Source organism: Apodemus sylvaticus, chromosome 11 (genome assembly GCF_947179515.1).
Source record: "Apodemus sylvaticus chromosome 11, mApoSyl1.1, whole genome shotgun sequence".
NCBI classification, from domain to species: domain Eukaryota; kingdom Metazoa; phylum Chordata; class Mammalia; order Rodentia; family Muridae; genus Apodemus; species Apodemus sylvaticus.
In genome coordinates this window covers 104,908,028-104,924,160 of record NC_067482.1, presented here as the reverse complement: position 1 = coordinate 104,924,160, position 16,133 = coordinate 104,908,028, and the positions used below count along the sequence as shown (strand labels likewise).

General features: G+C 41.6%; 1 pseudogene; it reads right to left on the bottom strand.

Annotated features, from left to right (window-relative positions):
- Positions 1–6,004: 6,004 nt before the first annotated feature.
- On the bottom strand, positions 6,005–8,306 carry LOC127696814 (protein SET-like; annotated as a pseudogene).
- Between the last annotated feature and the right edge of the window lie 7,827 nt (positions 8,307–16,133).

Here is a 16,133-nt window from a genome sequence, read left to right as displayed (position 1 = left end):
TGTTATGCTGACTGAAAAATCAGCCACAAAGGAGTGGATAACTGTACTGTATGACTCCATCTATGAAAATGTCCAGAAGAGACAGCGCTAGAGAGGCATAAAGATTTATGTCTGTTGAGGATGGAAGAGGTGTGTTTATGGGGGAAGGTACAGGATTTCTTCTGAGAAAAAGAAAATATCAGAAAACCAATGTCAGTAGTAGACAGGTAACTCTATAAGTATGTTTAAAAGCCGCTGGGTTGCAGAGCTTAGATGAATGAATTGCGTGGGATATAAATTACATCTCAGTAAAGTTTTCTAAAATGAAACAGTGTCATTTCCTCATGAAAGGAATGCTTGTATCGTCAACAAACCCATTCTCAAGTTGGGCATTATAACATGTGTACTGACTGGTTTTGTGTGTCAACTTGACACAGGCTGAAGTTATGACAGAGAAAGGAGCTTCAGTTGGGGAAGTGCATCCATGAGATTCAGCGGTGGGGCATTTTCTCAATTAGTGATCAAGGGGGGAGGGCCCCTTATGGGTGGTGTAATCCCTGGGCTGCCTTAGGTTCTATAAGAGAGCAGGCTGAGCAAGCCAGGGGAAGCAAGCCAGTAAGGAACACTCCTCCATGGTCTCTGTATCAGCTCCTGCTTCCTGACCTGCTCGAGTTCCAGTCCTGACTTCCTCTGGTGATGAACAGCAGCGTGGAAGTGTAAGCTCAAAAACCCTTTCCTCCCCAACTTGCTTCTTGGTCATGATGTTTGTGCAGGAATAGGAACCCTGACTAAGACAGCATGTGTCTGTGGTCTCAGCATTCTGAGAGGTTAAGGCAACAAGATCATGTGAGTCTAAGAGTGAGTTTATAGCTATCATTGACGGCATGTTAAGACCTATGAAAGAAGGAGAGTGAGAAAGTGAGCAAGAGACAGAGGCAAAACATAACAGAAAAGAGGAGAGAGAGAAGACAGAAGAGAGAGGGAAGGGAAGAGGGAAAGAGAAAAGAAGAGGAGGAGAAATTAGGTCTCTTGTAGACTTTTCAAAGAGCCCCTTGATATAAGAAACAAGTTTTCAGGCTCAACTAACAACACATATGGGATATGTTTTTAACTATCCAACCCAATTTTTGAAAGAGAAAGATCAAAATTAGTCACATTATTTAACTTCTTTGAGCACCAGTTCCCTCAGTTGTAAAATGGGCATCCGGGCTTCCTATCCTGCAGCACATATGCTTAAACCACCGAACTTATTGCTGCAACAATAAATGACAGAGAAGAAATGACCAATCCTCTCAATCCAGTGACAGCTGTCCTTACCAAGTGCCCTAATTACATAGTCCAAAGCAAACAGTCTCAAATTCAATATAGCATCGCCTGCACCTGTGCCACTGTGCATGCCCCAGACTGCCCTTCACTGCCTGTTAGCCAGGGAAATGCCTATCCACCCTCTGAGATCTTCCCCAAAAGGAGTCTATCACAGGCAAATGAAGCACTCCTCTTTGCAGTGCTCTAAATGGCATATGTTTGCCGTTTAGAACGGCACGTGCTCTTCTCCTAAGGGGCTCCACTTTGCTTACTGTCACACCCCTAAGTCTTGCTTTTCAGTAATAAGCATCTCCATCAGGGATTCTGTCTTAGCTAGGGTTTCATTTCTTTGAAGAGACACTATGAACAAGGTAACTCTTATAAAAGAAAACATTTAATTGGGGCTGGCTTACAGTTCAGTCCATTACCAGCATGGTGAGAAGTATGGCAGCATCCAGGAAGACACGGAGCTGGAAGAGTTCTACATCTTGATCCAAAGGCAGCATCAGAGACTGTTCTCCTCAGCCAGCCAGGAGGAGGGTCTCTTCCACACTGGACAGAAGCTCAGTTTAGGAGGCCTCAAGGCCTACCTACACTTCCTCCAACAAGGCCACACCTCCTAACAGTGCCACTCTCTATGGCCAAGCATTCAACCCACCACAGCATTAGAGCATCTTTTTCAGTCAGATTACCAGTTCCCATTCATGATAGTTAGCCTGAGGCCAGAAGACCCTGAAATCAATACTAGCCTGGACTACATAGCAAGTCCCAGACAATTCTGGGGTTATATAGCAAAACCTTGTTGCAAAAAAAAAAAAAAAAATCAAAACAAAGAAAGAGGAGAAGAAAGAGGAAAATAATCCTAATAATCACCAGTTTTATGTAAGTTGGTTTTTCTGTCTCAATGACACAATACCAAGAAGACCAACTGAAAAATGAGGAAAAGGTTCTCTTCCATAGTTGCATGGTTCTGGTGTGTGTGTGTGTGTGTGTGTAACTTACACATTTTACCATGTGTGCTGGTTTTAATCCCAGAACTCTGTAGGCAGAGGCAGGCAGATCTCTGTGAGTGTGAGGCCAGCGTGGTCTACAAAGCAAGCTCCAGGTCAAACAGAACTACTTAGTAAGACCCTGTCTCACCCCACAAAAAAATCCTCTTATTATTTTGTGTTAGGAGATAGTGTGTGTGTGTGTGTGTGTGTGTGTCAGAGGACAACTTAAAAAATGGGTTATTTCCTACTACCATGTAAGTCCAGGAGATAGAATTCAATGTGAGTCTTGGCTGCAAGCACCATTACCTGGTAATCCATCTCACAAGCCCTAGGCTCCACTGGTCTTAAGAGCAGAATAAACTGGCAGCCAGTCCTCTAGCACATGGGCCTTTGGGGGGATTTAAGGTCTACATCATAACAAGCTCTTAGCACAGTGACTTCTGAGGGCTCTTGTAACTAGCTGATGACCTTGAGGAGACATTAGCTAGAGATTATTGCTTACAAGTAAATTTAGAAGACAAAATGATTTGCCCCAGGACACTGAATTCATTAAAAGAAAATCCCTCAGGAAAGCCTTACTCAAGTCTCTGCAATTTTTTTCTAAATAAAACCTTAAATGTATACATAAGTGTCATATAATCTTTGAAATAACTGACAATATCTCTATCTATTTCAGTCCTCATTTAAATTTATTATTTCTAATTTTCTAGAAGTATTTTTAGAATATTAGGAACACATATGATTAAAACTGCTTAAATAACATTTTTATAATTTTAATATTTCTGTGTTAAATGAATGTGTGTGTATCTAAATGTATGTTTGTATATTTTGTGCATGTAGTGCCCAAGGAGGGAAAAAGTGCATCCAGTCCCCTGGGACTGGAGTTGCAGGCAGTTGTAAGCTTCCCAACATAAACACTAGAAAACAAACTCGGGTCCTCTGCAAGAGCAGCAAGCATTCCTAGCTGCGAAACCATCTTCCCAGCCCCTTAAAGAAGGAGGAAAGAGAGAGGAAGGAAAGAAAGAGGGGCAAAGGGAGGGAGGATGGAGGTGAGGAGAAGGAATTGGAAGAAAAGAGTAAGGGGGGGGAGGAGACAGGAGGGGAGGGAAGGGAGGGGAAGAAAGGCAGATTTCCATATAAAAATTTCCACATAAAGTTTTCTGTTTTGAGACTGGGTCTCTTGTGTAGCTTTGGTTGACCTGGAGTTCTATTTGCTGACTAGGCTAGCCTCAAACTCATACAGATTTGCCTGCCTCTGCCTCTAGAATGCTGAGATTTTAAAGGCATGTACCACCTGTCCAGCCACCGCTCGTACTTTAAAGCACTAAAAATAAGTGTAGATTAAAATAACTAAGTGCCTTTAATCACAATTAAAACGAGGCCCTACTTTTATATTAAAAAACTTTTGCAGGGCTGGGGAAATGGCTCAGAGGCTAAAAGTACTTCCTGCTTTTCCGGGGAGCCCAAGTCTGGTTCCTAGGACCAGCCACTTGTAACTCTAGTATCAGGGAATCTGAGCTTCTTCTGGCCTTTGTGAGCAGTGAACACATGCCTCATACACACAGACACAGACACAGACATATAGACACACAGACAGACAGACAGACAGACAGACACACACACACATTATTTTTTTCAATTACAAACAAGGGTATCTGAAGACATTTCGTTCCTTAGTTGACTAGCTATAACAATGAGGAGACATACTTTATACTATATAGTAAGGGTTTACTTTACTGTTAAAAACTAAAATTCAGGTGAAACTTTAATTTTTGTAAGTGAATGATTTTCTAAATTTTAATTTATACACACCAGTTGGTTATTTTCTTACAACATTATCTTCGGAGGAGTTCTTAGATTCAGTTTTATTCCGCTACTTTTGGTTTTTTTTTTTTTTTTCCAAAAAAAAAAAACTTTATGTTCCTTTATTGGAGTAAGATTCTTGAAGTATACAGTGATGTATTTACTAAACAGAGTCCTGTGCAGAAATTACACACTATCATCTAGACAGATTTTGGTTACACATTGCCTATCGATGGAATAGTTCCATTTATAACGTTTTATACACCAGAAAGCTTTGAATTTACCCAGGCTGTCCATCAATCATCTCTGAAAAAGTGGCATTGAACTTTAGCTCTGTCTTACAGCATTAAAAAGCTTGTGCATCAGGTAGCTTCCCAAACATTACTCTCTGCACAGTGGCGCTGAGCAGACAGCTCTCCACCCACCCAGTTCAGAGTCACACTGAGAGCTTCCGCTACATACCTGTGAGAGATAGATACCGCCACACCGAGTGCTTTCCCTGACAGCCCACCTTCTGGGCCAGTGCACACTGCCAAGCACACCAGCAGCTCTCCTTCAGAGATGGCATAGGGCAACAGGGCAGTGACAGTGGGAGCAGGTGCTGCCCTGAGGTCCGGGGAACTAAAGGCCCTTAAAAAAAAAGCCAAATTGAGATAAAAATCAAGGGTCCAAGTCCAAGGCAGCAAGCTGTGCCCACACTCAGTTACGGAAATGTTAAGACATGATTCAAATCCTTTTAACTCAACCTGCACAGCCCTGAGGTCATCCTGCAAAGTGTGTATCAAAAACTGCAAATATAGGGAGACAAAGTTTGACATGATGTCATTATGCAAGTCAAACTTGGAAGGTCTGTTGAGCATCTGTTCTGACAGAAAAGCATCAGTTCCTTGTGTACACATTGAATTTTTTTTTTGCATGTTGATTTTATTGTAACAAAGCAACTTGTGCACCTCAACATTTAGAATGAGCATCCTTTTACTTCCAGGGAAAACCAAAAAGAAAGAAAGAGGAAGAAAGAAAGAAAGAAAGAAAGAAAGAAAGAAAGAAAGAAAGAAAGAAAGAAAGGAAGGAAGGAAGGAAGGAAGGAAGGAAGGAAGGAAGGAAGGAAGGAAGGAAGAAAGAAAGGAAGGAAGAAAGAAAGAAGGAAAAGAGAAAAATTTAAATTAAAAGAAAAATTAAAAATAAAGTTACAACCAAGAATGTCAACTCCAAGTAAAACCCTAAGGTTCTGCTGATTCTCCCATTGAGTGTCAGAGCTCAAGTGATTATCAGGAGAGAATTTTATTTTATTTTAAAAGTGTCACCTTAAACTGCAAGGATGTCCATTAAACATCACAATTAAACATGCCAAAGGAGAAGCCATGTTGTCAGATGCCCACCTACCCCACACACACCTCAAACTCGCCCTTGCTCACCATCTATAACCCCCCTTTTCTTTTCTTTTTCTTTTTATTAAGCAAGAGAATGCAGACAGATACATGTTGGTAAATGCTAACTGTCCATATTCACACAGAGACACAGTGTAATCTCTGAGCCCAATATACAGAGAAAAGAAAAAAGCTAGAATTGTATGCAGTACTCCACAGGGGCCTAACACCCTCCAGCATCCAGGGAGTCGAGGGAACTGGAGGGCTTTTTGTTTTTCCCACAGAGCTTGGTGGTGGTGTTGAATCCACACATTTTTGAGACAAGAAAGGATAAAAATGAATTTAGAACAGAAATGTGAAGATTCTTTTCCGGTTGTATTTAGCTCAAGATATTTTCCCCCAAATTGGTTGAGAACCATGATGTTGAGACCTCAGAAACAGGGCGACTGAGCACAGAGGAACGGAGGGAAAGGACTGCAACTTGCTCCCAGGGACTGGAGAAAATTAAAAAATAAAAATAAAATAAAAAAGAAGGTTGGGATCCATTAATCTCCTGAGCTAGCCATCCTTACCTTCTTCTTCCTCTCCTTCCCTTCATCCTCATCGTAATCTTCTTCACCTTCATCCTCATCTCCTTCATCAATATCTTCCAACCCTTCCTCCTCTTTGCCGTCATCGTCGTCGTCACCATCATCATCATCATCATCTTCTGCCTCTCCTTCATCATCATCCGTATCAGGAACCAAAGAGTACTGCAAGGGATTTGGCCAAATATCATCTTTGATGACCTCTCCCAACTTGTCAGCACCTGCGTCAGAATCGTCAGTAACCAGGTAAAGCTCCCTGGCTCTTCGTGCTGCCTCTTCCTGGGGCCTTATTCTGAATTTGACTTCAGCGTTTTGTCAGATCCTTTCCAGATTTCCATTTGATTTCAGTGAACTGTGAAGACAGGGTCACCACTCTCATTCAGATGAAATTCTTTGGAGAGAACTTTATTTTCAAAGTAAGGATTTTCATCAAAACAAAAATCTAATCTGTAACCTGATTTAATGTCTTCAAATTCTGTTACTTCAACTCTGGTCAAATAATGCAGAGCCTCTTCATCTTCCTCCCTGTCTTAGTCAGGGTTTCTTTTCCTGCACAAACATCATGACCAAGAAGCAAGTTGAGGAGGAAAGGGTTTATTCAGCTTACACTTCTGCATTGCTGTTCATCACAAAAGGAAGTCAGGACTAGAACTCAAGCAGGTTAGGAAGCAGGAGCTGATGCAGAGGCCATGGAGAGATGTTTCTTACTGGCTTGCTTCCCCTGGCTTGCTCAGCCTGCTCTCTTATAGAACCCAAGACCACCAGCCCAAAGGTGGTACCACCCACAAGGGGCCCTCACCACTTGATCACTAATTGAGAAAATGCCCCACAGCTGGATCTCATGGAGGCACTTCCCCAACTGAAGCTCCTTTCTCTGTGATAACTCCAGCCTGTGTCAAGTTGACACACAAAACCAGCCAGTACATTCCCCAAGCAGTGCAGACACTTATGGATGATTGACAAATGTTGTTACCCAAAAATTGGTATTTTGGCGATCAATTCTGACCTCTTCTGAAAAAAATGGTTGGCAGAGTTTGTTATATTTTTGATTTACTTTCAAAATTTCCTCACTGGCTTGTTCTTTAAATCTGTCTATTTCATTTTGTACTTTTATCAATATGTTCAATTGCTTCTTTTTTTTCTTTTTTCTTTTCTATATTCTTTGTTTACATTCCAAATGATTTCCCCTTTCCCGGTTCCCCCCTCCCCATAAGTCCCATAAGCCCTCTTCTCATCCCCCATTCCCCAATCAACCCCCTCTCACTTCTCTGTCCTGGTACTCCCCTATATTGGTGCATCAAGCCTTTCCAGGACCAGGGCCCTCTCCTTCCTCCTTCTTGGGAATCATTTGATATATGAATTGTGTCTTGTGTATTCAGAGCTTCTGGGTTAATATCCACTCATCACTGAGTGCATTCTATGTGTGTTCTTTTGTGATTGGGTTACCTCACTTAGGATGATATTTTCCAGATCCAACCATTTGCCTAAGAATTTCATGAATTCATTGTTTTTAATTGCTGAGTAGTATTTCATTGTGTAAATATACCACATTTTCTGTATCCATTCCTCCATTGAGGGATATCTGGTTTCTTTCCAGCTTCTGGCTATTATAAATAAGGCTGCTATGAACATAGTGGAGCATGTGTCTTTATTGCATGCTGGGGAATCCTCTTGGTATATGCCCAGGAGTGGTATAACAGGGTCCTCCGGAAGTGTCATGCCCAGTTTTCTGAGGAACCGCCAGACTGATTTCCAGAGTGGTTGTACCATCTTACAATCCCACCAGCAGTGGAGGAGTGTTCCTCTTTCTCCACATCCTCGCCAACACCTGCTGTCTCCTGAGTTTTTAATCTTAGCCATTCTGACTGGTGTGAGGTGAAATCTCAGGGTTTTGATGTGCATTTCCCTAATAACTAATGGTGTTGAACATTTCTTAAGGTGCTTCTCTGCCATCCAAAGTTCTTCAGGTGAAAATTCTTTGTTTAGCTCTGTACCCCATTTTTTAATAGGGTTATTTGGTTCTCTGGAGTCTAACTTCTTGAGTTCTTTGCATATATTGGATATTAGCCCCCTATCATATATAGGGTTGGTAAAGATCTTTTCCCAGTCTGTGGCTGTCGTTTTGTCCTATTGACAGTGTCCTTTGCCTTACAGAAACTTTGTAAGGCCTTCGGCAGGCCTGGACAGGCCGACTTGTCCTCCAGCTTCGGGGCAGCAGCTGGTCTGGGTTTCTTGTGCTGAGGCAGGACTGCAGATTGCAGCTTCAGGGCCATGGCTGGAGGGAGGTGGCTGGGAGACAGAGGCCAGAGCCCAGATGTTCACAGCTGGGAGAAACTCGCAGGAACTCCCACTTCTTTTGTAAACTAAAGATTAATTTTTAATTTCTAAAACTAAACTAATAATATGAAATATTCTGTTAATTGAGCTGTGCTTCATATATTTAAACTTATTTTATTTTTTATTGTTTCTTTGTGAATTTCACATCATGCACTTTAATCCCATTCATCTCCCAGGTGCTGCAAAATCACCCTGGGCACTTGCAATTTCCCCCTGGAAAGAAAAAAAAACCTCTCCATGGAAACTACAGTGTATCATAGCGTGTTACACAGTAAACCCTTTTGTCCATACAGCTGTACTTGCAAATGAGTCACCTGGTTCAAGATGTCTGGCTTCTGCTATACTGTCAATACTGGATCCTCACCGCGACTTGCCCTGCATCATAGAAATACTGCAGATTCGCATCTGCAGGACAGGCCTCTTCCCAAGCTCTTGCAGTTGGGGTAGACCAGCTCAAAGCCCTGGGTCTGGGTCTGGGTGGTAACTGAATTGGTCAGCCTGCCAGCTTTCCTGTACTGCCCAGGCGAGGGGCAGGGCCAGCTCAGCTCAGACCTCAGACACTAACATGGCCCCAGGAGGCAGCCCAGAGCACAAACATCTCTATATGGCCTTTGTTTGTAACATGGGCCATGGACATCCACACAGACTCGTTCGGTGGCAGAGCCATGAACCCAGGTGTGCCCCTTGGTGCAGCATGGACTAAACACCAGCTTGGCCTCAAGTGCAAGTGCAGGCTACACACATGAAGCTGTTCCTCTTTCCATCACTGTCTCCTGCCAGGGACCCTGCATGGCCTCTCGAGTTAGTGCATTTTGTTACAACTATAATGTTTTACGGTCATAACTGGAAAAAACAGCAATGTATTAAGAAGCAACTAAACAATGTATAATTCTTTTATTCTCAGATTGACAAAACCTGCAATTTTCTATAATATTTAAGTGAATTGTACTACTCTCAGGAGATCATTGGAAAATTCAGGAATGATCTAAATTTGCTTCTAAATCATGCTGCTCAGTTTGAATTCTTCAATAAATGGAATTTTAATGCCATTTTGTGAATGATTATGTGTGTAGAATTCCTGGTGAAGCTTTTTTGAAATGTTGGATTACACTTGCTTCTTTCTGTGTGCAAGTATGAGTGGCTGTGGGTAAGATCTGTCTGTGTGCATGTAGATGACAGAGAACAACTTGCAGAAGCCAGTTCTCTCCTTCCACCATGTGTGTTCCTGAAGTCAAAACTTGTCATCAGCCTTAGTGGCACGTGTCTTTACCCCAAAGCCATCTCCCCAGCTGTTGGTGAGAAAAATTTAAAACATCAAATGCTAATTCCCACAATAATGCTAAATTTGAATAGTAAGCTCTGTAGAGGACCAAATGCTTCCTCTGAGTGTAAAGTAACATTGAGAGTGTAAACTCGGTCACTACAGCCTGGCTGTTTCTACTGGTCACTTCTTACTGTGACCACATGTGTGCAAGACAAATATGTTCATCATAAAAGACACAGAAAGAATTGAATCTAAAAAGGGAGAAAGGAAATAACGACAGATCATTCAATTAATTCAGAGGTTGGCACTTTTCTTTGTAAAACTTTTCTTCGTAAAAGACCGTTTAGTAAATACTTGGGGCTCTCTGGGACATAAGGCCTGTGTTACTAAACTCTGTACAACATTAAGAAATAGGCATAGCTAAAGTCTACTTACAATAGACAGGGTGTGGTCCCCACAAAATAGACTGTCAACTTCTAACTTATATGGATGCATTAAATGCAAAGAAAACAAGCAGGGTTGACTTGTTTCCCTAAATAACCAGTTAACTTTACAAATGACTAAATTAAAAAAAAAAACAAAACAAAACAAAAAAAAAAAACAAAATCCCAATTGTTCAGTTTTACCAATGAAGACCTGGGAGCCAATGAAGATGCTAGCACAGAGAGGCAGAAAAAGTACCCAGATGCCCTTCCTCCACAGTGAGGTCCCAGACAACAGGCCTTCTCTCAGGCCATCTCAAAAAACCACTTTCAAACTGAAGTTCCTTCCCTTTTACTTCCTGTGCACCTATCTCTCCTCCTGACTCCCTCTTACTCTCTGTTTTCTTAATATTCCTATAATCGCTTACTGTCAACTGGTTACTTGCTCTGTCTCTTGACCTATGGTTGACTTTATTTAATCCTGTTTACAATATTCAAGCAGAAACCTATTTGATTAGAGGTGTGTGCTAAGGCTGAGCCACACCACAGCTAAAACAGGTCTTTCCAATAAATTACAGGAATCTTAGTTTTCACGATGTGATCAAATATCCTGCAACAACTAAACTAATCCTCAACAATATTGTGTAGCTATTTTCCAGAGATATCCAGGTTGCTTGGAAGCTGAATTCCGTGATTCAGGTACACCAGATATAGTTCAGACAGCTGTCACTTTCTGATGCCATTACCTGCCATTGGGATTGGGTTTCTCATGACTATGAGGGAAATAGCTATAGGTGCAACTTAAGGGAAGAGGGATTGATTGGGGCTCACACTGAAGAAGAACTGTAGTCCACTGTGGTGGGAGGGATGTGGACAGGAGTCAGCTGGGACACCAACAGGTGCTCACTATCCCTCCCACCATTCCCTCCCTCTATTCATCTGGGACCCCAACATCAGGGCAGTGTTATTCGCAATCAAGGTAGCTCTTCCCTCCTCAGCTAACAGTGTCTTGGAACCACTCAGAAATGATTGACAACCTGATGAAGTTAACAAAGAGGAGCCATCATATTGTTGAAAGCTTTTCTCTTAGTGGTGCTTATTTTTTCTTTTCTTTTTTTTTTTTTTTAATCTTCTTGAGCTCTATTTGGAACTGGAGAGGCTAGTTAAGGTGTTTCACTGAGGAGAATCAATAAAAAGATGTTTTAGAGAGATGTGGATGTTGAGGCCTGCCCTTTCCCCCAACATGACTGTAGCCATTTTGTTCCATGCCTGTCTGCCATTTCACATTGTTGCTGTGATATGCCTGCCAGTCATTGATACAGAAAATAACTTGACTCAGAGAAAGGTCATGCTCTATATGTTATGAGGTTTGTTAATCTTAAGAAATCCCCGAACTATAAGTTTCACATAGGACCTATCAAATTAAAGATCATCATGAACTATTATGTATAAAATGGCTTGACTCAGGGCAGACCACCAGGCAGCTCTTCCAGCACCTGCACATGGGCTCATTGTGGGTTTGGGGGTTTTAGCCTTTATAAGCTAGCCCTGAGAAATGTCCAGAGCACAGCTTTCAGCTTTTGCCCTGGTCAACCAGTCTTTAGGTGTGTGTTAAATAAACCCTCCCTGTCTGACTGAGATCAGTGTTTGTGTGGCGACTCCTGGACCCCAACAGTGGGGACATTAGTGAGAGACTTGCCCAGTAATGAGCAATGTCAGGAACTATTCTTAACCTAAGTCTGAAGGGACAAGAGGAAGAAACTATTACTAAAACCTTGAAACACCCAGTGGCTTAGAAAAGAGGCTTCTGGGATGGAGTTGTACCCACAAATCACAGAACCACTCTCTAATCATGACCCAGAAAACAGGCAAATAGCCCATTCCGTCCGTACTTACTCATACTCCTAACCATCCTTCCCTTGCGTCTAAAGGAGCTCTGTATTTTTCAGTGTGTTCTTACTTGCCCTATGGGAAGCACAGAGGAAGAAATTGTTCAGAGTATCGCTTGTAGAGAGAGCAACTTAGAGACGCAGACTGCAGGGAATGGAACGGAAACCAAGGAAAGACTGCAGAGCAGATAACGCCTGAGACTACCGTGGGTCCTGCTTAGAGCCCCGCTATAGACCTCCAACACACCAAGCAGCACAGCCTTTCAGATTAAACTCTTAAAAATGTGTATGGATATTTTGCCATCATTTCTGCCTGAGTACTCTGCACCCCTGCTGGTTTGGCCAAAGGGCAGAAGAAGGTACAGAATTCCCTGGGACTGAAAGTACAGATGGTTGTAAGCTGTCATGTTGGTCCTGGGAATCAAATTTGAGTCTTCTGAAAGAAGAGTCATTGTTTTTAATCTTGAGGTATATCTATATAGCCCCTCCACTACTTATAGTTGATAAAACCCAACTTAGGCCAGCAGTGTACTTGCTAGCTGGAATGTTGACTGAGCTGGACAGCATCTGCCAACAAATTTACTTAGTTTTTCTAATAATTGACTAAATTCGTGTTTTAAAGTACATAATTTATGTGAAAGTTTTATTTCTTTTTTTCTTTGCATTAATTTATTGCAGAAGTTCCAGACATTAATACAGGTGGTGAAATAAACCAGAGAAATAATTCAACATTGAATGAAGTGTTGCTGGTGAGGTTTCTGTTGTGTGGAATTGTACACTTGAGGGGTGGGTGAGGAAGACCATATCTGAAGCCATCCTCAAGGTCATAATTATGGAGATTGCTTGTCCTCACACAGGACACTGAAAAGGAGCTTGTGAGTACAGGCATATTCAGGCGTGATCACAAGATGCAGGAAGGTTTTATTTCTAAATGAGGAAGAAAATTTTACCTTTCAGAAATGTATACAAAGCTTTCTTTTTATGTGGCAATGTACAGTAAACAGGCTGCCAGATTCTGCACCGAATATATTTTAACTTCTGAAGGCAGCCTATTGTTAATGTTAAATCTCAACACCTGCTTTTATTTTAAGATATGTGATAGTATATCAATGACATAATGCTGGCCACAGATGGCTCTTAAATAAAGGTTGTTATGAATTGGTTAATGAGCTATCTCAGTCTCCTATGTTTACTAGGGTCCTACCTAACACCTCCCCCAACACACACACATACCCCAAGGGTCATAAGTACAATAGTCATATTTTTCCTGGAGCACAATGTGAAAGCATTTTCCTCTAACTCAATTTGCAACAGGCATATCAAATTACATAGAATTGGCAAAAATCAACATTTTTTTTGTAAGAGTAAATCCTGCCAAACCAATTCTTTTCTTTCTTTTTTAACCAACTGCAAATCTGGCAGATGGTAGAGCAATAATCACCTTGACAAAATATCGTCTGTGTCTACTTTTCATTATATACATCATGTGTTTTTAGACATTCAGTGTGAGCATTGTGGAACTATGAAAGGAATATGTCCTTCTTCCTTAGCTGTACCCTCTAAAACTAACTTCAGCAGACAGACCTAACTAAGACTACAACTGGCTATTGAATAGACTGAGTACACACAATATAGATCATCTCTGTCTCCAGAGAGGCAGGAAAGTAGAATTCCACCTGTTTTAGAAATTAAATGTCCTGGTATTACTCAACATTTCCAAAGAACTTCAAGCAACCTGATATCGTGTATCTGCACTAAAGCATCACCAGCTATTATGCTGGCCACTAAGAAGTCATAAGGAAATTAAAACTTAACAAGAAATTCCAAGGAATCCAAAGTGATCTTTTAGTAATGGCAGCTTTGTCTGAACCTGTGACTAGCACGCTCACAAGCTTCAATCACAGTGTCAGTCTACAGTCTTAGCCAAGGTGTTAGAACAACACGAAGGCTTACTGTCCAGCTTCTTTCCTCTGTTCACTCACAGAACACATGATGGGAGTATTTTCTGTAAGTCAGGCTCCAGGAACAGGACAATTTATTATTTTTTATGTGAGCCCTCATGGTGCACACACTAGAAAGTGCAGTGCTGTGTGCTCTAGCAGGACTAACGAGGTTCTCGTTTAATGAGAAGCCACCAAAAGCACTCCTGTCTCTCACAGGAAAAGCCAGTGTAAAAGAAAGAGAGAAGGAAAACACAGAAGGGTGCAGTGCACTGGGCGACCCTGAGCAGCCTTATGGGTATCAGGAATGGACATGTCATTGTCAAAGGTGGACAATGGTGAGAAATGACAGTTTAGGGTTACATAAGAAGAAAAGCCAAACATCATGACTCTATTCTATAGGTAACAGCCTATAATTCCAGGATTCAGGAGATGAAAGAAAGAGATCAAGAAGTTCAAGGCTAGCCTCTGCTTCGTCTTGAGTCTTATGTGACCCCAGTCTTCGAGAGATGTTATCTCAAAAACCAAGTCAGGAGTCGGGAGGTGGCTGAGTGCGTAAGAGCACCAGCTGCTCTTTTAGAGGGAATGTTATTAATAAGCCTGTCTTTAAAAAAACATTTATTTTTATGCAGTTTTAATTTATGTGAATGTGTCTGTGTGGGTGAATGCAGTGTACAGAAATAGGTCAGAAATGCCTCAGAGCTGGGTTACAGGCAGTTGTGCGCCCTATAATGTGTGTACTGTGAACCAAACTTCAGTTCTGGAATCGGAACACAGCAAGGGCTCTTAACTCCTGACCCATCTCTTCAGCTTCAAACCCCAAGAGTTTTATGAATGACCTAGCATTTAGTTAAGATGAAAATGGTTAAAGTCCAGATGAAATTGTAAAACTGACATAATAAAAAATAAACCTTGGACAGTCATTTATTTATTAAATAAATGTATTAGTCAGGCATGGTAGCACATACCAATAACATACCAATATCCTCAATACTTGGGAGGCTGAATCAGGAGGGCTCAGGGTTGGGAGTCAGCCTGCTCTATGCAATGTATTTCAAGTCATCCCAGGATACATAGCAAGACACTGTCTCAAGGGGAAAAAAAGTTATTAGTGTTGAGAAAGCCAGGCTGATTCCACGACAGGCTTCAAATTGGCAGTTAAGGAGACTAGGCCTAAATCTCTGTCTCCAAGAACTGGGCAATTCCAGGCAAGTCCAGGCCTCAGAAGCTGCCCCGCCACCTGACCTGAGACAAGGACAATAGGTCAGCAGCACTTTCCAGACTTCCTTGGCTACTTCCTCAGTAACAATTTCCAGACATTCTTAGCAAGTTTGAAGCCCCCACACCCTGGTAATGGAATGTCTGTACAGATGAACATAGAACTCACCTACTCTAGAATGCCTTAATGTGCTTTAAATTGGACCTGCCAGCACACTTGGTTCTGCAGAACAAAACACTCTTAGTATTTATATACTTTTAAGTCCTGAGTATTATCTTTAGCATATCATGGACCCTTACAGTGTAAACCTTTTCACAAAGAAATGTAAGTCCCAGGTAGCTTCTACCATGTCTACATGTATGTTGTAGGGAGAATAATGAATCTACAAACAGGTACTCCATCCAGTCCCTGAAACATGAGAATATTTTACCTTGCAAACTGAAAAATACTTTTCAGAGCTAATTGTGTGTCCTTAAATGAGAAGGCTAGGTTACATTTTCCAGTTGGCCTCAATGCTATTACAAGAGCCCTTGGAAAAGTGTGTGTCCTTCCAGGTGTGAGAAATACTGAAGATGGTACATTTGTGATGTTTAAAGATGGAGGAAGGTGCCATATGTATTTAAATGCTGACAGATGGGATAGTTAATCAGATAATGGGAAAATATTTCAATACATAGTTTATAAAAGAAGATATCAAAATTGTGGGTCTTCCTTCTCCTCCACCATTGTTGGCCACCAGACCACGAGGCTGAAAGGAGCTGAGTCGATGAACAGGGTTTCAGACAGCCAGTCAGTATAAACAGAAATGATAACATATTTTGGGATCAGCTTTGGGGAGACAGATCAACTTTGAGATGAGCCTAGTCCCCATAGTTTTGGGGGTGCTGGTAGGGATATCCATGGTGGGCAAAGGCTGAAGGCTGAAGGCTAAGGTACTGAGATGCTTTATTTCAATGGGGAGTCATTCCAGGAATGTCAAGTGCTTGCTAAATGGGTTCTTATCAGGAGAAAGGAAGCTGAACCTGTAAT